General features: G+C 40.8%; 1 protein-coding gene across 2 annotated transcripts in view; it reads right to left on the bottom strand.

Annotated features, from left to right (window-relative positions):
* The window catches only part of flrt1a (fibronectin leucine rich transmembrane protein 1a), a 73,388-nt gene that overhangs the window by 4,976 nt on the left and 45,740 nt on the right, over window positions 1-22,672 (bottom strand). Inside the window, exons 2-3 of one of the 2 annotated variants that reach the window (XM_054730677.2) lie at window positions 19,156-19,205; window positions 16,980-17,228 (exon numbers count right to left, since the gene is read on the bottom strand). The gene's annotated coding sequence lies outside the window, so the exon portion shown is untranslated. The remainder of the gene's footprint in view (window positions 1-16,979; window positions 17,229-19,155; window positions 19,206-22,672) is intronic. The other variant, XM_015961200.3, reaches the window with a different exon arrangement.

Genomic DNA, 22,672 nt, shown 5'->3' with positions numbered 1-22,672 from the left:
ACACGTGATGATTACAGAGATTTGCAAACCAGTAAATTGCTACACAGTCTGTGACAACTTGAGCCTGCAACGGTGTTCAATAATCAGCATCTTTACTCAAAGTGCTCAGGTCCAAACAGCAGCAAACAGACAGAATTATTGATTTTCTCACAAATCCAAAGTGATCTGTCAGAGTCAGTCGGTTTCTCATAGAGATTACAGGACTCCCAGGAGTCAACCGACATGACAATTAACCAAACGAATGAGGACCTCCACATAGAGATGAAGTTGTTAAATGTGTTATTGCAAACGTTAAATGAACGTGCTCATTTTAAAATGGATGACACAATCTCGGCTGGCAATTTGTTCATTTTTAAGCGTAATGAATTATCATTTCAACAAATAAACCTCAGCAGACATGGAGCCGTGACAGGTCAGGGGTCGTTTTGTGGAAAGTAAGTACTGCATGTTTGTTTGTGAGTCTGGGTGTTTTGTAATAATTTATCATTATTTCATCTTGCTGAACATGGAGGTGAACTTCAGGGTCTGACAGCCGGACATATTCACAGTTGTTTCCATCTGATGGTTGTGACAGTTTTTGATTAAAGCTGAAAATTATGTCCGAATAATGTATGCTTCCTGAACAGCCTGTGTTTGGAGAAATAGAATTTATCCATGAGTAAACTGCTAGTCTGCGCACAGCCAAGACCAAAGTAGATCATTAGTTTCTTAAATTACCTCCAATCTCCTAAAATATATCATAGCAGTTCATGTTTATAAACCATTTAATGCCTTAAATGCTTGGTTAGGTGGAAGAATTTGGTTATTTACAAAAGCATAGATTAGACGTAGTAGCAAAACGTAGCACTTCTAGAACATCTCTGGGTCAGATTCAGCAGGAGTATCTTACACTTTTGCCAGAATAGCAGTATAAATAACATTTGAATGAACTGCACTAACATGTATTAGACAGCAGTTGTTTTAAGCTGGCAGCAATCCACTTTGGAGTTGGATATATTTGGTTCATGATAAAAGATGACCCGTCAAAAGCCGATCCTGTCACGATACGAGCAAGGAGATGGTTAGGACCCAAAACGCAGATACTCAGGATGACACGAGGCAGGAGTGAAGATTAAGAAAAATCCTTTATTTTGGATGAACCAAAAATAAAATAAACCCAAAAGGCTGGAAACCAAAATCCAAAAATTGTCCAAAGCTGAACTGGAGATCCAAAAATACTAGAAACTACAAGAGACACTGGAAGCACTGGAAACACTAGAGATAACACGAGAAGAGTGTGACAGGAGCACAATGGACCGACACAACACTGAGACAAGGAGAGGGTTTTATACACTGGGGCTGGAGTGAGACGAGGAGCAGGTGTGTGGAGAATGGCACAGGTGAAAACAATAACTGAGAGGAGGAGCAGAAAGGAGCAGGGAAGGACACCAGACCTGACTGGGGAAGGACACACACACACACACACACCTGAAATAAAAGACCTATAGAAACTAAGGTGGGGAGACTAAGAGACATGAAGAAAACCAGGAGGGAGCTGGGGACAAAAAGGCTGGAGCTACAAGGACACAGGACTTGGGAGGAATGCTCTGGAGGGCTGCAAACAGGAGACACATGAAGAACACAAAGAGACACATAAATGAGACGCAGACAAAGGACACAGGAGGGCGCTAGGAGACACTAAGGCGAACCTAGAGAGGGATGGAGAAAACAAGGAGACACATGAGGGGAGATGCAGACGCAGACCATGACAGATCGAACATTGTTTTATAAACTTTAACATCCTTTTTATTTTGTATGATGGTTATTTCAGCATAAATATTTCATTTAAATGCCTGCACGTACTGTAATTAATCGTTTTGCTGTTCCTAGCAACATTCAAACAGGTAAACATCCATGTAAATCATTATGCAAAATAAAACTGAGGCAGGTGTAAATATCTATGAAACAACATTAGTTAGAATGAACAACTGTGGAATTGGTTGGGGCTTAGAGAAGGTTGGACACATCTGTAAAAAAAGTTAAAAGTCATTCTTATTTACACAATACTTTTCTTTTATTGTGAATTCACATGTTTGGCACATCAAACACCAGCAGGAACCTCTATTTATAGCATGTCCTGCTCAATCTCCACTGTGACCATTTCTCATGTCAGATTTGTCAGGTTCTGGTCAATGGTTCTGGTTCCTGATTCTGGTAAACACGTCTCTGGGTTTGCTCATCATGAACCGTTGACAGTGACATCCCACTGTGTCTCAGCACAATGTTAAAATTCACTTTTCCATTCACCTGCTACCTGCTAATACCCCTTTGTGCCCATTTCCACTCCTATCCCCCGACACAGCAAAGTGGAGTCAGTGCACTTTAAGTGGAACTTGAAAATTCAAAGGAGATTGTTACTTTTCACAGTTTGATATAGACTCATTTTACAAGCAGAGAGGATCACATTCAGTGTTTTCTGCCATAAAAGTTCTCATGGCTTTGGTGTGTGTGTGTGTGTGTGTGTGTGTGTGTGTGTGTGTGTGTGTGTGTGTGTGTGTGTGTGTGTGTTTGTGTGTGTGTGTGTGTGTGTGTGTGTGTGTGTGTGTGTGTGTGTGTGTGGGAGAGAGAGTCTAAGTAGTGCTAAAGAATGGATGACTTTTGAATCCCAAGAGCTTCAGCAGTGAGTCTCTTGAACACTGGAGTATTTGGGTCAACCCTCTAAAAACAAGATAGATGTGGTGTGAGATTGAAGTGGTGCAGGGAGCCCGAAGGATTAAAAGAGCATATTGAGCTGCAATTCTCTGGATTAGGCAGGTGCTATGTGGAATACCACACACACGTTTTAAATTGTTAGCTTTTTTTCTCCTCACAGTTGCTATTTTCTCACTCTTTCTTAGTAATAAAAGGAAAAAAGTAAAGAAACCCTTTGTGTGTGCATGTGTATGTGTGCATGTGTGTGTGTGTGTGTGTGTGTGCGAAAACTGAAGAAGTGCACTTTGTTTGTACATGCACAATTAAACTAAATGCATTAACCCACATGTGGATGATCTATGGCTGTTGTCCACTATCTTTAGTGGGGAGTGAAGCAGGGGATGTGGGGTAATGTGTGAGGCAGACATCCAGCCGCCTCAGGCAGAGTACACATGACACACACAATGACCCCCCCCCCCCACCCCCACCCCCACCCCACACACACACGCACACACAGATTAATACTGGAACCCAAGGCTGGATCGATTTACATAAAAAAGCAGACAGGGACAGACACAGAGAGAGAGAGAGAGAGTGACATAAAGCAGCTTTTAGCAGGACTTTTGAATCCCATCTCCTCACTAAAACCCTCACAGAATCTGGAAAACTGGATTTTAGATTTGCCAACGGAGCTGCTGATGTATCAGGAAATCCACTTCACTGATGGCAAGAATAAAAAAAGATAATTGTGGCACACGGCTTATCTCTACGGCATGTCCATGCATCACATTTTAGACTTACGGAGCATACATGTGGAAAAGATGATGCATAACACGATGGGCCGAGTGATGACGAAGATAAAGCAGGAGATGAGTGATAGTGGAAAGGGAGGGAATCATGGCCCAGTTATTTTCAGCCATCACAGAGATTGTGAGGTTTAAGTTGTTTCGTATTTCTCATTCAGACACACTGCATTACTCAAAAATAACACATCTGGAAACACAAATTTTATTCTTTACAACAGAACAAACATGAATAATAAGTCTTTTCCCATGTTCAGAATCTAAATTTAGCATAAACGATAAGGCAAATGAAACAGCAACGATGATTTGTCACAGTTTTTTTGCTGCTCAAATGTTTCAAATTAACATCCTGTTTGCATCATCTGGTATTTTTTCAGTGTTTGAGGTAATGATAAATCTTAATCATGAATTACTAGATGTTCCAAAGCATTATAATTAATTGGTATCACCCTTTTTGGGTTAAGATTGGCTAAAACACAGGAGCCAAGGCTCCACCATTACCATGCTCAACTCTCAGGCTTGGTTCCAGGAGTACTAGAGGTTTTCCAGGCACGTCACAGAGGGAGGAAACCTTTGGACAGAGCCAGAACATGGTGGAGGGATCATGTATCCTCTCCAGACTGGGAGTGCCTTGGGATTCCCCAAAATGACTGGGCTATGATCCTTAAGCCAACCTTCGATAAGCCAAAAATGGATAGATGGATGGTTTAAAGTCTAGCCCATGAAATAATCTAAAATCTGTATTTTAAGTCAATCTGAGACATCCATCCTTCCACTATCTATACCACGCAAGGTTGCGGGGGGCTGTGCCTATCACCATCAGTCTCCGGGCAAACAGACGGGGTACACCCTGGATGGGTTGCCTGTCCATCTCAGGTCAACACAGAGACACACAGAACAAACTACCATGCACACACACTCCCCTAAGGACAACTTAGGAAGACCAATCAGCCTGACAGTAGCGGTAGACTGATATGGCCAATATATTGGGCCAATATTTACTGTATTATTATTATTATTTTTTTTTTTACATCAGCATTGCCTGATATTTGTCCTTTGTAAAGCCGATTTAAGTCAGGCACATTCTCGGGCAGCCCGGTGCTGGTGGTGGTGTTGTAGAATTTAATTAAAATGTATTTTTACGTTCACTAATAACATCTTCAGAAATTTTTTGCATGAACTGATGTTATTAGTGATATTTTAGCATGAAAATAAGATGAAAAACTTTATACTGGCCATGAAAATCGGCAGAACATATCAGCCATCGGCCATGACCATGTTCCCTGCATATTGGTATCAGCAATAAAAAAACAATATTGGTCAACCTCTATCTGACGGCCATGCTTTTGGGCTGTGGGAGGAAGCTGGAGTACCCAAAGAGAACCCATGTGTGCACAGCGAGAACATGCAAACTCTTTGCAGAAGGACCCCAGGCTGGGATTCGAGCCCAAGATCTTTGTTCTGCACATTTTATCAGCACCATTTTACCACGGATGAACATGCCCAAATGCCACTGATGCCATACATGAAAAGTTGGAACTAAAACTTAGAGATTCAACTCAAAATAGGCCCGGGCTTTCATTGTGCAGCTGTGTGTTTACGACTCGGGAAGCACTTTCTCCGACTTTGGATGTTTGTATCTTAAAGGGACTATAGGGAGTTTTGAATTTTTATGCTTGCGATTGCCCCCTCTGGCCAAAAGCGTAATGGCAGCTTCAATAGGAGGCTCGTGCACGAGGCGCGCATGCTGTACGTGCACACTCCTTAACGAAAATGACAGCTGAGATGAAACTCTGTGAAGCTGACCCCTGACAGCTTCACAGAGCTCTGAGAGCTGACAGTCCCTTGTGTGTGTGTGTGTGTGTGGCCCAGAGGACAGAGGACAGGAGAACACGCAGCTAATTAATTAAATAATTTGGTTCTGTACCTTTCTCTTCAGCACAGCCGACAAAGGTTTATGATGGGTCAGTTCTCCTGCATGCTCAGATAATTCCATTCCCTTGCTTGAAAAATTGTTCCAAAATGAAAGTTGAACCCACATCTTTTTTATCTGTGAATTCAATGCCGTTTGGCGAGTCTCAAATAAAAATTTGGGCATCTTATTGTAAAAAAAATATACCATTATTGTAAAAACGAAATTCTGAAACAACCATGTTCATGTCGAGAATTGAACCTGGGTCTTCTGCACAAACGCCCGAAACTTTACTAGGCAAGCTAAATCACCAGTGGTGTCTTCTGCATCTGTAAAATTTATATCCTTGATGACAGCTGAAACAACGTTCAAAGAACGGTTCGGAGGGCTATGCCTGAGCGTGAACGCGCATGAAGCAGCCTGCTCGACCCGAGCAGCTCTCTTTTTCTGCGATTTTACAGAAAAATAGGCAATCACAGTAAAAATGCCAGGGCTCATTCTACAGGACCAGGGCATTGCAGGAGAATGTATGAAGAAGAAATTTATTATCTCAATACTTGTTTTGGCTGTCAAACTTCCATAATGCCCCTTTAATGTCGTGTAAATGGGAGCGATAAAAAAAAACTTGACTTACAGTTCACTTTTTTGAATTCACCATACAGAGATTTGACATTTGTTTTCTCAAAATAGCAGAAATTGTACAGCACTTTGTGAGAACTTCTCACTACTCGCAGCTTGGAGGGTGGGGTTGTTTGTTGGTAGCTTCCCAGCTCAAAGGACTCCGGAGTCACTTGATGTATAGCTTTACACAGCTATAACACGTTTTATCTTTACAGCACCATAAGAAGTTCTGCTGTGGCCCCAGACTGGGTGGGTATAGCGAGAACACAGCTAAATCTGCCCAGAATTAACAACAGGATAACATCTCTTTGCAGCAATAGAACTGAACTGTTTGCAAAGCTGGGGCTAAATCTAACGTGAGTTGACAGGATGTAGAGGGGGAGGATGGTCGGTATGCGCTGCAGCCAATCTTGATCGATAGTATAATCCAGCAGCTTCTCAAGGGTATTACAGAAGAGCTAGTCACCTGAACTGAACTGGATCTGACCTGAAGTCCAATAAATATGCCAGTTTTTTTTTTTACTTTTACAGTTATCCAGCAAACCTGAACAAGACAATAACTGATGATTTTCTGCCTTTGCAAAACGTAAATATAAAAGAAACCACTCTTAATCAGACCAAACGCATTTCTTTAGCACATTAGTACGGTGTTTGTTCAGCTGAAAGCAGGGTCGTGGGGTTGGTGTGAGATCGGATTGCTTGTCTCTGTTGTGATTTGTTGGTCGTTCTAACTGAACTCTCTCATTCAGACATTTGGCAGACTGACGCAGACCAGCCAAAGAGCCTCACAAATAACCGTCACGGCTCATACGTCATAAAACAAAACTCGAAAAGTCATAAAAATTTGGCTGCCATAAACGTCCCCTTCTACATGCAGATGTTAAATGTTGAAACATAAACAGTTTTGTACTCCAACGCTACATAAAACAAATCAGATCTTTTTTTACAAATAAATGGTTTAGGTCTGTAAAAACGTCCCTTTTTCTGCACTTTTACATGACATGACACTTATCTGGTTCACCGTTGCAATATTAACTTTACATGCAATTGTAAGAGAGTGAGAAAGAAAAATTGAATCAAAGAGTTTGCTTTCTGTTTTCTGCTTTACAGCTTTATTTTCATGAGGGTGTGATTGAGTGATTGAGAACTGCTATAATGCAAAATTAAATGTGTGCTTCACTCGTTTAGTTAATGCATTTGTGGTCTCTAGTAGAAATTAATTTCTTGTGAGGGGTACAAACAGCCCTGGTGTGCCTGTTTCAGGATCTAAAAAGATTGCCAGATCAGAGGAGAGCTTCAGACGACAGGATTTGGAGTCTTACCTAATGATTTTTGGACATCTCACCTCTGATTAGCTAGCTCCAATGCAGCTCTACCACTAACCCTGTTTGCTTTGCAGCACTGATGTTTTATCTCCACAAATAAGATGGAGTTCTGTCGTGTAGTGGAGCTGCTAATGCTAACGATAGCTTCTACTAGCCGGGACGTTCTCTGCTGTTTCTTGGATGACAAACCAACAACAGCCTTCTCCACCATGAGTCAAGATGGGTGATTTCATGAATGTTAAGTGACAGTTTGATACAGATCTGTCAGGATTTTCAAATGCTAGATTTTCACCGTCTGTTTTCATCAGATGCTAATAGATGTGGGAGACTCATGTTCAGCCTGCATGAAAAACTCAGAGTGACTGATTTTTCATCAGAGATAATCATTAAAAATTTGTTTTCCAATGAACCACACCTTTAAAAATTGGGATTTGGCTACTTGAAGCTAGCTGTTGGCTCATCAGTTCTGCAGGATCTCCAACGTAAACTTGTCAGATAATACTTATTTATACCTTTGACAAAGAAACGTGCTTCAAAACAGTCAGAATCTCCCGTTAACATTTTTTCTGTTTGACAAGAATAACATTTTATATCTTATATTGGTCTGTTTTAAAATGGTGCTGGTCCCTTAAGTCAAGAAGTAGCAGCTTGATTTGGAGGACACAGATTAAGTCGATAACATGTGGAAACCAACCCAGAGAGGGCTGAATCAAATGGATGAAAGCAGCTGAATTCTAAAAATAAGCATCTCATAAATCTATTTTCAATTAGCTTTTATTAGAGAGCTTCCACTCTGAGGTGTGATGCACTTGGACAGTAAGCCTAGCTGGTGAATAAGCTTTAGTTGTGTCAAACTGTGTCCGTGGTGATCATTTGGGTTTTGATCAAGGCTTCACTGGCCTCTAGATTAATTTGCAATGTGTTTAATGTTGCTACTGAAGAAAATGGAGGAAACTTATTCGCAGGAAGAGTCAAATCCTTGATAATTAAAGAAATGTACTAGATGATTTGAAATGGGACCAATAAAGAAAAATTTATCTCCTTCTTTTAAGTCAAGGGTAGTTACGCTTAATTAGTTTAATTTGAATTCAACCCTGGCGAGTATAAACATGGCGAGGCTGTGGGAGGCCCAGGCTTAAAACAAAAGCTGAGCCTTAAGAGGTGAAAATGAGTGTGAGAAATCATCTCCAACACTTTTACTGGTCAATTATAGCTGGCAGCCATAATCGAGGCCTGACATGTGTGTACACTTAACCACGCCTAAAAGCAAAACTCAGAACTATTAAATTAATGTGAGAAGTCTCTGAAATGTCATATCCCAACCACCCCCTCTCTTTGTTTACTGGGAAACCTGGACGATGTCCCGACTGAAACATCTTTAGTTCATGTGGTTCTGACTGCCATATGCATCGCTAAGAAAACTATCCTCTTTAATTGGAAAAATAGAGAAACTCTTTGCATTAACCAGTATAGAAATCTTTTGTTAGATCATATTACACTTGATACAGCCTCTGCTTCTACTTCAAATCAATCTCTCTGGGCTCCTTTGATTGGTTCCATCACATAGCGATGATGGGGGACCATTGATGTAGTCCTGCGGGATGATGTGGGTGGGAGGGTGGAGGGTATGAGTTTGGAGTATCCGGATGTTCCCTGGGGGTGGGTTCGCTGGGGATGTCTGGGACTGGGGGGCCGTTGCCCCCCTCTGGAGGTGCTTGGGTTGCCTTGGGGGGTGGACTACTGGCGGTTGTGAGTGGGGCCCCTTGGAGGTCTTGGCGGCGGCCATGGGTCACTGCCTGGCAGCTGCATTGCCCCTGGGCGGGTCTGGGTGGGGGCCTGGGGGCTCGGGGTGGCCGGCCCCGTGTGGGGATCTGGGCGGGGCCTTGGGGGTCGGGTCCTGACATGTATGCTGCTGGGAAGAAGGCAGGAACATGCGGAAGTGCATGGCCCATGCTCAGGGGCCTTGGGTAGACCTTTGCTTCTCTGCTGTCCCATCACAGGGGAGGGGGAGGTCCAGGAGGGGGAGCACCCAACCTTACCTGGATGTCCTATGTCTTATATATTCTGGAAGTTGTGCAAATGCAGGGATGGGCATAGATATTCTGCTGGGGTGGGGCTGGGTTGGTGTCTTCGGACTCCGTGAGGCTCTGTAATGCTTCTGCTTTGGGCCCTAGCAGGATGGGCTGGGGTCTCCATGCCCTGGGTGGCAGTTTGACAACAGAGGTGCCTATTGGGGCCAGTGGGGGAGCTGGCTCGCTGGAGGGCTAAGCCCAACCAGCCATTCCTCCCCATTCCCGCATATTTCTCTCCTCCTGCTCCCTCACATCATCACACAAACATGCACGTAGGACCTTGGGGGGTGGACAAGTCAGGGAGTGCAGGTATGAACCCCATTTCCGCATTCCTGTGGCAGCCTGCCCCCCAATTTTATTTGCACCGTATACACTTCCACCGACGACATTCCACGCAAACACACACTTAGGGCCTTGGGAGTGAGCACATTCAAAGGCACTTGGCAGGGGGATTTCTCAGCCTCCTCCCGGGTGCCGGTGCCCACTTCCAATTTTAAACTGCACTTAGACACCGAGGGCTGTGGGTGCAAGTGGGGTGGTGCGGTGGCATCAGCTGGCATAGGCCAGACAATGCCCGCACTGCCCGCTCACCACAGCCATGGAATACACCTCATTAACACACAACACTATACTGGAGCAGGTGGTGGGAGACTAACGGTCTTAGCACACCTCTGTTGTCGCTTGGCTTCCTGGGGCTGGAGGCTAGGAGGGAGATCTGGCCGTCTGGTTGGGGTCTGGGGTGGTGGGTTGCTGTGCTCAGCATTGGGCGGGGGAGCCTGCTCATCAGCACCCCAGCAGAAAGGGTCAAACTCTGGTAACCGGTGATGGTTGTACCCCAATGTGCAGCAGTACCGGGACCAGAGTGAATAGGGTGTGTATGGGGAGCATGAGTGGGTGTCCGGCGTGCATTTTTGTAAGTCTTTGGTTGTATGTGTATGTGTGAGCATGAGGGAGGGAGTGTGTGATTGTGTTTGTGTATGACTGTATATGTCAGGTGGGGTCTTTGACTCCTCCCCTCTCCTGGGACTTCTTTTGATGATATAGATCTTCGTCTCCCCTCCCCCTGCCACACCTGGTGTGGGGTGTGGTGCCTTGGTGTGCCTGAGTGTTTGTGGCTCCCGGGTCAGGGGGTTTAAGATTTTTGGCATCTGCCTGATCAATTCCGGTGGCGGCCTGGTGGGGTCTGGGTCCCCGGCGGGGGTGGTCGCCCCTGGGTCCCGGGCTAGGACGGCTAGGGGGTGGGAGGCTGCGGGCGGGCCTGTGGGCTTGCCGCTGATATCTCCCGGGACTCTGCCGGCTGCTGGTTGTGGCCCCCCGGGGTGATCCTCTGTGCCACTCGAGGGGGGCGGGGGCCTTTCTGATTGCAGTCTCCTTGGGTTTCCTGTGTTCTGGGGCAGCGCCTGGATCTCTGGGACTTGGAGCTCCCCCCATCTCCTACACATCTTTAGGGGGCAGATCTGTGGTCCCTCACACTCTCTATTGGACGCTCCTATAGAGAAACCTTACATAAGCAAGCGCGTGTACACACACAGGTGCTCACATAGTGCTCTCAAAAGTATGGGCTTGGGCACGTTAAACACAGGTCTTAAGACTATGGTGGGCACTTAGTGCACTGTGATTTATTATCGTGTGACTGTTCAGTGAAACAATGTTGATTATATATTTCTTCATCAAGTTGACGCAGTGATAGCTTGATCTTGTTGTATTGTTGTTGTGTCCCATTTTTTTGTTTGGTTTTTTGCCTTTTTTTCTTGTCTCTTTCTGCAGGTCTAGATGCAGACTCTTGTTCATTATTGTTTATTTTTGTGGAACCCCCCACCCCCACCCTCTTCCCCCCTCTCTCCCCACCTTTTGTCTTTTCTTTTCTCTTTCACCTCTGACTCCGTGTCTGGTTGGAATTACAAGGCATTCAAAAACAATAACAATAAAGTTTTAAGTATCAGGCGTGACATTAAAAGCAGATGCTTTGATGCTCCACCTGAGAGTATATCTGTAAGGCTTGTTACCAGCATTCAGACATCAATTCTGTTTGCTTCACAGCCAGACAGGTGGAGAAAAAAAAATGAGTGTGAGAAATCATCTCCAACACTTTTAATGGTCAATTATAGCTGGCAGCCATAATCGAGGCCTGACATGTGTGTACAACTAACCACGCCTAAAAGCAAAACTCAGAACTATTAAATTAATGTGAGAGGCTTTTGTAGAAAACACATCATTCAAAACACAATATAAAGCAAATTACGAACAAGTTACATCACATAACTAATACAGCAGTCTTGTCATCATGTCTTCAAGCCAACTCATAACAAACTGCCTGTTGTCACATTTTAAATTCCACCCTGTGTCCTAAAATCTAAATTCATCTCTGAACATCTATATGGAGGCCTGTTAGTGCCACTCGGAAAAAAACAGGAACAAAAGGAGTATTACTTCCCAGATTAGAGATTAAAGTCAAAACGCTAAGATTGAAGTTTAACTCCGGAAGTAAAGATAAAATATTAAAGATTAAAATAGATTTTTTTTAATTTCAGAATAAAATCCAAATGATTTTTCTTAGGGATGGCCAATATTGTTTATTTTTTACCAATTTTCAATGCACCAATATAGTCTTAAATTCTGATACCAATATAAAACAGTTGGGTCATTAAGAGTAAAAAATCATGCAGATATTTTCCAGTATTACATTTTAATGCCAATATCGGTCAATGTTAATGGTAGACAGATAACATCGAAAATATTTCTGGAAATAAATAAAATTACACAAGCAGAAATTCTAGAGTTAAGCACAAGTCATATTTAAAAAACATAACCTTATATTTAGAAAATTTTAATTTATGTTTAGAATATTTTCAAAAAGTGTAAATGTACAGTTAAATACTTGAATTTGCAGATTCAAGTCAGATTTTAAGGAAAACTGGATTAAAATTGTGGAAGTAGCAAAAGATTTAGCTCTGTTGACCATCGGCCTGGTTAGGTTCAGGCGCTGACGTCGTTAGGTCCGTTTTAGGGGGGCTTCAGCCCCCCTAAAATAATCACAAGCCCCCATATCTTTGATTTTTTTAGGGCTGGGACCTTAACGCGTTATTTTGATTAATTGGAGAAAAAAAACGACACGCTAAAAAAATTTCACGCATTTAATCGCAGCTTGCATTTCGAGCACGACGGAACCTTTGTCATTGCACGACTTCCTCGTAGACAGAATATCACTGACGCACACAACAATGCACAGTGCTAATGGCTACTAAAACGGAATAAAAACAGAAAGAAGTTGCCTTGTTGGACTGATGCAGGATTTAGGAAACACGTCCGCCTCTTTTCTTAACTTGAAAAAAAGAAAAAACTTCCAGACAACAACAGAGTCCGTGTCGTGGACATTTTTCAGAGATCGTCTCTTCTTCGGCTGCCCGATGGCACTGGAAACTTTGCAAAAGTTGCGGTAAGCTATATTTTTAACATTTACGTAACATCTGTGCAGCGCTGAAAACACCAGACAGAATAATTTTGTGCCTTAACAGTAGTTCATGAAAGTAGTTAAACAAACGAGAGGCACCTGGCTGCCGCTGGGAGAACGCTCCGTGTTCTCACTACTCTAAACAATCACAAACAACGTGAAAGTTAAAGTTGAACACAGAAGTTTAAGTTAAAACAGAAACACTCTAAAACTTTTCTGATGATTTTCTAAACAATTGTGTCGGGGAGTTATACTTTTCTGAGACGAGTCTCTGTCTAAACATCACATGCATTACTATCATTAAGCAGCAGGTGTGTTGAAGCTGTCATCAGCTAAGGGGCGGATGCTTAAGTGCATCAGGGGCAGCGAGAAAGTTGTGGTCAGGCTGGAGATCACACCAGATTCGCTGCTGCAGGTGTGAATCTGCGGGTCTGCAGTATCCCCGTATTAACATGACAGCAGAACTTCCCATGTAAGGAAGGTCCACTCACCTGTTCGTCAGATCATTATTTCCTCGCCATGATCTTTTATCTTCCTATCATCCTCCAGTCATCCAACTGGAACCAGTTAGTGTTCCTGATCATTCTCAGAATATGTCATACCTGCTCTGGTGTTAAAAGTTAGCACATTTAAGTCCTAGTCAGGGGTGTCAAACATGTGGCCCGCGAGATGGTTGTGTAAACTTTATTTTCATACTTTACAATGTAGAGTGAAAATAAACTTATCTTTGTGAGCAAGTTTTCTCTGTAATGAGTATAAATAAAACAAAGCGGCGCTCAAGGCTCACACAAGAACTTGAATCACATCCTGAAGTTGGCCGCCACTCAGGATGTGACTTCTGATATTGATGTGCTGGTGAAAGCTAAAAGATGTAAAGTAAAATGAGTCAAATATACTTTAAGTGCTGCATGAAACTGATCTAGCCATGTGATCTGTAAGCTCTTTGAATCGCTAAGGAATGTTTTTTATTTTTATTTACTTTTCAAATTTTCAAGTACACTTCAGGTGTTGTACTTGTACTATTTTGGATACACTGTCCTCAGGCTCCAGCTTTGTTTTATATTGATTGTATTAAAACAAAGAAAACAATCTGAAGTTGTTTTTAATTTACCGGTCCAGCCAACTTGGGACTAGATTTCCCTCAATGTGGCCCCTGAGCTAAAATGAGTTTGACACCCCTGTCCTAGATCATATTTGTGCCTGTTCTACTGTCATTTTGAAGGATTATTATTTATGTGTTTTTACTACATTATGAGTAGAAATGCTAATAAAAACTCCCAATCATACAAACAAGTAAAACTGGAAAAATTAGAATCTGGTGCAAAGTCAAATTTATTTCAGTAATTCAACTAGACAGAGAGACTATTTAAAGGCCCAGGAACCCTTTGCAGGCATTTTCTATTTGTAATTATAAATTTTAGTTGATTTGGGTCTTGTTTCATATCACACAGTGACATTTGATTAATTAAAATGCATTTTTTAATTAAAAGCTTTAGTTTTACAGTAATAACTATGTCTAATGTTTAATTCTCTGTCTCATAATTTTAATTAAGTTTTGCTTTGAGAGCACATTTTCCTGAACAATTAAAATGCAATTAATTTAGATTAATTAATTACAAAGCCTCTAATTAATTAGATTAAAATTTTTAATTAAGTCCCAGGCCTAATTTTTATATATACTGTTATTTTGTCTTGTAATTGTTAATTACATACTCCTTTATTCCATATCATATCAGTGTTATTCATATATTAAAACTGTCAACTGCACACTCATTTGGCAGAATAAAAGTTTGACAATTATTCATTTGTTCTTTGTCATATTTCAGTAACATTTATAATCAAGCAAGTTGTAATTAAACAAATTAAACAAATGACTGCAACATTTCCCCCTGTTAAGTGCAGTAGACTGAAATGAATAGCTTTATTTGGAAATATAACATATCTAATTTTTAATGGACTTATATAAAATCTTTCTTCAACATAGACCCCACTAATGAACTGATTAAGTGTTTTTTTATAAAAAGAAGAGAGAAAATGCACAAAGGTAGGAAAGGAAAAGAAAGTGGTAAAAAAAATAGGTTTTGTTGAATGTTCTTCATGTAATGAATTAATTGACAAAGTTTTTGCAGGGTGTGAAAAAAATGTTCAAGGTCAACCTCCTGGGGCTAAGCCCCCCCTATATCTCAATCCTAGTGACGTCCATGGGTTCAGGCCCGGTCAATCATAGTGCTCAATGTTTGTAGAGTGACGTTGGGCGGGATTAGTGCCAGAGTCACAACAGAGAAAAACTACATAGATGGCACTTGTTTGAAATGACTTTGGCATCAACATTGCATGATTTAGACTTGAACTTTTCTTTGAGACTCGAGTAGAAAGAGATGCTCCAGTCCTTTAGAAACAGGATGTACTCTTCTTTGTCTTCCTAGGTGTATGGAGGACTGCCCCGCTGATTGATTTCCATAGTGAGGTTGCTCTGATTGGTCCTAGCAGGCCAGCTGCAGCCACACCTGGGCCCAGGATGAGATAACATTAAACTGACATTATGAAAATAGATTTCATAATTCTGAGGCGGTTATTTACTTCTCCATGTCTCTGCTGCTTTTTCATTTGTTGGCGCTTTTGTTAAAGTCACTGGCTGAGAGAAAACACCCACTAGCATTTCCTTTGACTGGCTGAAGTAATAAACTTGGCTAAAATCCGCTTTGGATATTTTTTTAAAAGAAATTACAACATAACTTAGAATTTTACAGATTTTTTACAAGATCGGCCATTGCTTCTTAGACAGATTTTTTGAGTATCATTTGTTTTTTTATTTTTGCATTTAGCAATGTTTGAGTTCCACCTTCTCTAAGCAGAAATGGGTGCAAACCGCCTCCAAGGCCCAGAAAAGATCCGACTCTGAGCAGCATGACTCCCAGAATGTGTGGGATTCAAATGCAGCAGATATCCGTAGTGGGAGTTTTCAGGTCCTAAGAAAGAGTTGCTCTGAATGCTGAGTGACTTCACCCTGATTTTCAGAACTAAACTTGACTTTAGCTCCGGGATTTCTGGGCAACAAAAACAGCATTTGACACCCAAAAAAAAAATTCTATTGATTTATAACGAAAAAGAAGAAAAGAACATTTTATCTCTGATTTTGAATAGCATGTGGTATGTCACGCTAATAAGTAGAAACATATTAATCTTCGATGAATACGTTTCACCTTCCTTTGAGCACAGACTGATAGCTAGGACATTTTAATGGATGCTGGCTTTAAGAAAAACCTCTGCTGATTGTTTGCTTGCTTCAGCCAACCCCACAAATTGTTCAGCATGCAACAGCTGATAGATGTTAGTTTTGTTAATGGATTTGTTAAAGTCAGATTTGATTACGGCCACTTTGACAAAGAGCAACAATCAGCACCGTGCTCCGATTGGAAGAGATCTGTAACTTTAAATTCTCTGAGATTCCATTTAAATTAAAACAGAAAGACAGGGTCTGAGGTACATGTCATGTGTTTTGTGCAATTCATGGGAATGGGTCCATTCTAGCTACATACTACAGGAAGTTTTATGGAGCTCCATAGATATAATTCTACTGTTATTATATATTTATTATTTACTTTTTAACTCTAGTTTATAAACTACTGGATGATCAAAAATAAAGTTTTAGCTGCAAAGAAATTATAAATGCAAATCAAACAGAAGCTCAGATCTCAGAAGGTTAAAGTTAAGACAATTTAACTTTTAGATGTCATTAAGAAACCATGACCTTTATAGTCCCAAAGGCTTTTATGATCTCGCGAGTCCAACAAGGACGAAAGCGGAGAAGCCGCTTCGCAGCTGAGAATCCCCCGGTGTGAATTGAAGCGCTGCAAAGCAGGCGAGTAAACCGTCCCACTGCCGTTCCTCCCCCAGTGTAGACCTGGCATCAGAATGTAAAATCTCAAGCTGTCGGAATACTTAGAATACACGAATACACATTGGTGAGAAACATTAATAAAAAAGGACACGTTTGTGAACGGGATGCACAGAATTTGATAGTGAACAAGTAGAAACATTACACACTGTGCCTTTGAGAAACCACTCCACAAATGTTTGTATGTTTATTAGAATATAAAGAAAGGTAAAGAAAATCCTACTCACTTTTTAAAGTGGGGCTGACAGGGGAGAAGGTGATGCCACACCATCTGATCTCTTCTTCCTCCCAACAAGACTCGTCCAAAGTCCCAAGACAGCGTCCTTTCAGGACTCTGAGGATCTTTAGTCCATAAACTCTTGGACACTGAAGTGCTACAGGAGTGTGTTCTCACTTTTTATAGCACCGTGAGGCTCTTTCTTTAGATTTCAGCTTTGATGTAGATTGGTTGGCACTTCTGACTCCTGATCTGCTCCCTGTGGAGAGAGAGAGAGTGACAGAAAAGTCATGCAGGATCACTTGTGAGCATCAGTGTCAGTCAAGTGTTTTGATGAAACTTTAACCACATTACAGCTCTGTGTGCACCATCGAAGTCTTTCATTTTCTGTTTTTATAGCTTCTGTCTTGTTTGGTTTTCATATATTAGGTTACAGATTTTCTGACAACATCAGATTTAGCAAAATAAGTAACTTAGCTCAGCATCCGATTAAAGCATCTCCACAATAAACATGTTTTACTTTAGAGAATGTAATAACATCAGAAGATCTGACAATTCCTCCTTTTATTTCCACCTAAAATGATTTTAAAACGTTTTTGCCGCAGCTCTGTGTCTCAGAGTATTTAATCAATGTTCATTGTGTCAATATCAAAAATGATGCTGTTGTGACACGAGACAGCATGCCATCTGCCAGCATGACCAACCCTAGCAGTCAGGAAACTAAGACCCAGCTGATTATCTGATTTAGCGTTTCCTTTCTTTTACTCCTAAAACAAGAGATATTCTGGAAAATCCCGTGTGATTTTTACTCATTTTCAGCCAATTAAGCCTAAATCCTTTTAGGATTGTGTTTAAAAATTGTTTATTATGGAGCCAATAATTAATAGTTTGGTAACAATTTAGTTTAGGGATCACAAATCAACCATTAATTAGCTGCCTATTAATATGCATATTAGTGGACTACTAAGTCTGAACTAGTCACTATTAAGCACTTATTAACAGCGTATTACTAATGCCATAATTCTAATATTAACTGGCCATAAATTAAGAGTTTTATCAAAAGAAGCCATTCATAATGGTTTGTTAACTGAAAGTAAATGGTTTGTTGCTGATCAACACACACACACTAAGTAAAACAAATCAATATGTGGCTTTTAAAGAAGTAATTCAGTGGTAACATATTCTTGCCTTTAAGTGGTTAATTATTACTCGACTACTAGTAATTAGGTATGAACAAAATCTGACTTTAGAATGGGGATCATATTATTGCTTACAAGTGGTTAATTGATTGTTGTTTAGGCTCTATTAACATGTGGAGTTTGGTGTTTATTTACATAATACCAGAACATAATATTTTTGGTTATTATTGCAGAATAACTATTCCCCCTGAATTACTTCTTTAAAAGCCACATATTGATTTGAGTTAATTAGTGTGTGCGTTAATCAGCAACAAACCATTTACTTTGAGTTAACAAACCATGATGAATGGCTTATTTTGATAAAACTCTTAATTTATGGCCTGTTAATATTAGAATTACAGCATTGGCAATACGCACCTATTAATAGCTTAATAATGACTAATTCAGACTTAGTAGTCCACTAATATGCATATTAATTGGCAGCTAATTAATGGTTAATTTGTGTTCCCTAAAGTGTTAACAATAGTTTTATGTATTTCACTCTAAAGAATGTAAAGGAAATCTAATGAATATTAGAAAATTTCTTGGTCTGGCTAAATAAAAACACTAGAACAACAAAAACATTGCCTTCCAAACTGGCATCAGAACAAAAACAGTACAAATGATTAACACTTCCTGTTTGTAAGTGATTCATAGGCGGCTACTGGAATATTTTCTATATTCTTTCAAAATCACAATAAACATTTCATCAGCTGGCATAAATATTGAGAGTATTTTGTTTTTACAAACAAATCCACATTTTCTCAGAGTGAAAAACAGGAAACTATCCTGGGGGTGATCTCTTCCACCTGGCAAAGGGTGAAAGACCGGTGATCATGGTTCTGTCTTTCTGTGATTGTGTCTCAGAGACAAAAGTTTGAATTTTAAATAAAATTTTCACTGGACGTTTCATTCACAACTTAACAAACTTTGAAGTCAGCTCCATTAAACATGGCCGCCACAGCTAGCCAAACTTAGCAAACACAGAAATGACAGAGCATCACTCACAACAAAAACAGATGAGTCAGTCAAACCAGCAATCCTCTTCGAGGGAAGATCTGAAATGAAGTCTGTGATCAGTGACATGAACTTCTGCAGGAAATACAGTTATGATATGAAAAACCTTTACCCCAAATGCTACTAAAATTACTTTAAAATGAAATCATGTAATCTAAGTTGTTGGTATTATGGCCCAGAAGCATGTCAGGAAGTCAGTCAGTCTTTAGTGATTTCAACTGAGCCGATGTAAAACCCTGAGGTAGTGTAAATGGAGTACATGAAAATCTCCAGTTATCATATGAAGATTGATTTTACTTTAATAAGTCAAAGTCCCATAGTCATCATCACACACTGGTGAAAGTCATCTCCACATTCGACCCGTCCCCGTGGGGAGCGGTGAGCTGTAGCTGTGGCTGCGCTCACGAAATATCTGGTCATTTAAGCCACCAATCCAACCTCTGAACCAATTTTGAAGTCTTTGGTATGACCTGACCCAGATTTGAACCCCAATCTCCCAGTCCCAGGTCGGACATTTTCATTATTATTATTATTATTATTATTATTATTATTATTATTATTATTATTATTATTATTATTATTATTATTATTATTATTATTATTACTATATTGTGCAAAATCATCTTCAAAAAATCTGACTGAATGGGATCCAACTGTTTTAAGGGTTGTATCAAACATATATTCTAGTGATTATTCTTGAGAAATGTAAATCTAAATTAAAATATGTCCAGAATAAAGTCATTAGTTGGAACAATAGTTTGTGTTTGGTCACTGCAGCTAATTAAATTTCCTTTAAGCTATTTACTTAATCAAATACACCTTCCATAGAAGAGCTAAAGCAGTTAAAAGAGCTCTAAAGATGTAGTTCACTTATCAATACTTTTGCTGTGGTCTTTAGTAGGAATGAATGCCTTGTAAGTCAAACTCGGGGAATAAAACGCTCAGATGTGTCTGTTTCAGGAACTAGCAGAATGCCCCATCAGAGTACAGCTTAGCACGTTAGGATTTGGAGTCTTACTTCCTGATTTGGAGTCTATGAATGTTAAGTGACAGTGTGACATAACTTCAATTCAATTCAAAAATACTTTATTAATCCCAGAGGGAAATTGATTGTTGTAGTAGCTCAGAATAATAATAATAATAATCAAGTCGTCAAAGAGTTCTTGTTTATTACAATGGCTGTTGGCAGGAAGCATCACCGGTAGCGGTCAGTGTTGGATAAATTATGGATACATTATTTTAAACGAAACTCATCCAGCTTATTCTTCCCTGGCAACAGACAGGCGCTTGACCTTGCCTCTTCCCAGTCCTAGCTTATCAGTAAGAACACCCTGTGCCAGTGCATGCTTGTCTCCCTAAATGTGTGTGTGTTTTATCATTTCTGTGTGTCTTTTAAGAAATACTCTTGAGAGGGCTTTGGTCCGACGAGAGAGCAAAGAGACCACCGACTCGTGCGTATCATTTTATCTCTTTCTCCACTTTAAAAGTCTAAATGGTTTATTGTTAATAAGATTAGTATGGGTTAAATTGATCAGCTTGATAATAAAAGCCCTGCGTGGTGAGCTTTCCCTTCAGGTAACCCTGGATGGGAAAATGAAAATACCTAACAGTCAGTGTTGCAGCGAGACTGAAGAAGCCTCCGACTGAAGACACTCTTCCGTTGTCGGACAGTCTTGTGAAGAGAATGCTCAGGGTTGTCCATAATTTTCTTGATTCTCTGGAGAATCCTTCTTTGCATTATCTCCTCCAGTGGTTCCACAGTCGTCCCCAGAACAGAACCAGCCTTTTTTATTAGGCTGTTGAGCCTTTTCAGGTCCCTGCTTCTGATGCTACTACCCAACAGACGATAGCTGAAGAGATTACACTCTCAACAACAGACTTGTAGAAGATCTGCAGCATCTTGCTACAGACATTGAAGGACCTAAGCATTTTCAAGAAGTGCAGTCTGCTGTGTCCCTTCTTGTAAACGGTGTCGCTGTTCTTTCTCCAGTCCAGTCTGTTTGTTGCCAGTCCCCACATGCCAAAGACAATGGCAAGAAACGGGGTCAAAAGGTGGGCCACACTGAACTGGCTTGTGCAAGCAAAATCAGCCAGACGACAAGAGCTGGGCTGCAGGTCAAAAAACTGTGGTCAGAAACAAGGGTCACAGGAGGGTCAAAAAGACAAGAGTTCAGAACTTGCTGTCGGGGACAGAACTAGGCAAAGGGTCAAGAGGCAGGCTGGCTTCTCTGGTTCCACCCATGGCCCCACCCCTGGATCCACCCCTGGCTTGGAAAGATGGGATTGGAGGAGAACAGAGTGAAGACAAGCCCATCAGATCCAGAAGCTCTCTCAGGAACATTGGAGGGAAACTGAAGAATGCTGCAAAAGATGATGTAATGACCTGTGTTAAGAAGAATGCTGCATGTAACAATTTGTGCCCTCATGTGAATGCTGCATGTAGTGAAAATGATACCAAATGTCTTGTGTTGAGCTAAAAAGTGTGTATCTGGTAAATGACCCCATGACCTCACTGTCATGAGGTAATGATATATGTGACTTTTTACCTTGTCTAAGCTGGCCGAGGAAGGGTATGTAAAGAGCAGCTCTGCAAGAGCTGAGGGATTCAGAGATTCGACAAGCAGCTGGGGCAGACAACAGAGAGAGATAGAGCAGATTCTGAGAGGCCATCCCCCATCCCCCATCCTCTGGATGACAGGAAGTTTTTTGGAGAGAAGCAGAACTAGACAAGTTTTTGACAGAGAAGTTTGGGGCGATTCTCAGAAGAACCGAGTTGGTGTAAATCAACTCTTTATTCCTTAAGTTAATCATTAGAACTAATCCCTCCTTGGGGGAAGTGTTTGTTTTCATATCTACTCATTTTTGTATTTTTTGATTTTGTAATAAACTTTTTTGAAAAAGAAATATAATCCTGATTCTTTCAGGTTTTCTCTAAAGCTTCACAAGTGGGAGCCTTGACCATTAATTGCACAGAGGTAAGCATATTAATTATAGGTTCCTGAGTTATCAGGACTTACTTTACAGTTTGTGACGAATTAATATAAAGAAACCTTAAGATAAGAGGAGCTTGCCTCCTCCCTCACCCGCGAGTGACGAGTTGTCTTAAGGATGATAAAACCAGAACATTAGTGGTTAATTTTGGCTCTGATTCGCAAGTTGAAAAAGTCTCTATCAGCTGGAGGGTTGGATTAATTAAATAAATTGATAAATCTATGTTAGCCTGATCAACTAACAAGAATCATTTTATAGTTACCAACCATCCATATAAGCTGGTAGGGGCGCAATTAATCCAAATAACCCAAAGAATTGCCATCCGGGTCGGCCTCCCGGTGGGCTTCGTCCCCAGTATTTTAACCAAAAAATAACGGGATTGCTTAAAAAGAAGTGAGCTACTACAAAGGAAAAGTCTTGCATATCATTTCACCTTTAAAATAAAAGATATGATTCTAACCTAGGACGCCCAAAACAGGGTCTAGTACGATAATACTCACCGACATCCCCACTGAAC

This window comes from Nothobranchius furzeri, chromosome 10 (genome assembly GCF_043380555.1).
Source record: "Nothobranchius furzeri strain GRZ-AD chromosome 10, NfurGRZ-RIMD1, whole genome shotgun sequence".
NCBI classification, from domain to species: domain Eukaryota; kingdom Metazoa; phylum Chordata; class Actinopteri; order Cyprinodontiformes; family Nothobranchiidae; genus Nothobranchius; species Nothobranchius furzeri.
The sequence above is the reverse complement of the archived record's forward strand: the minus strand, read 5'-3'. Positions and strand labels throughout refer to the sequence as shown.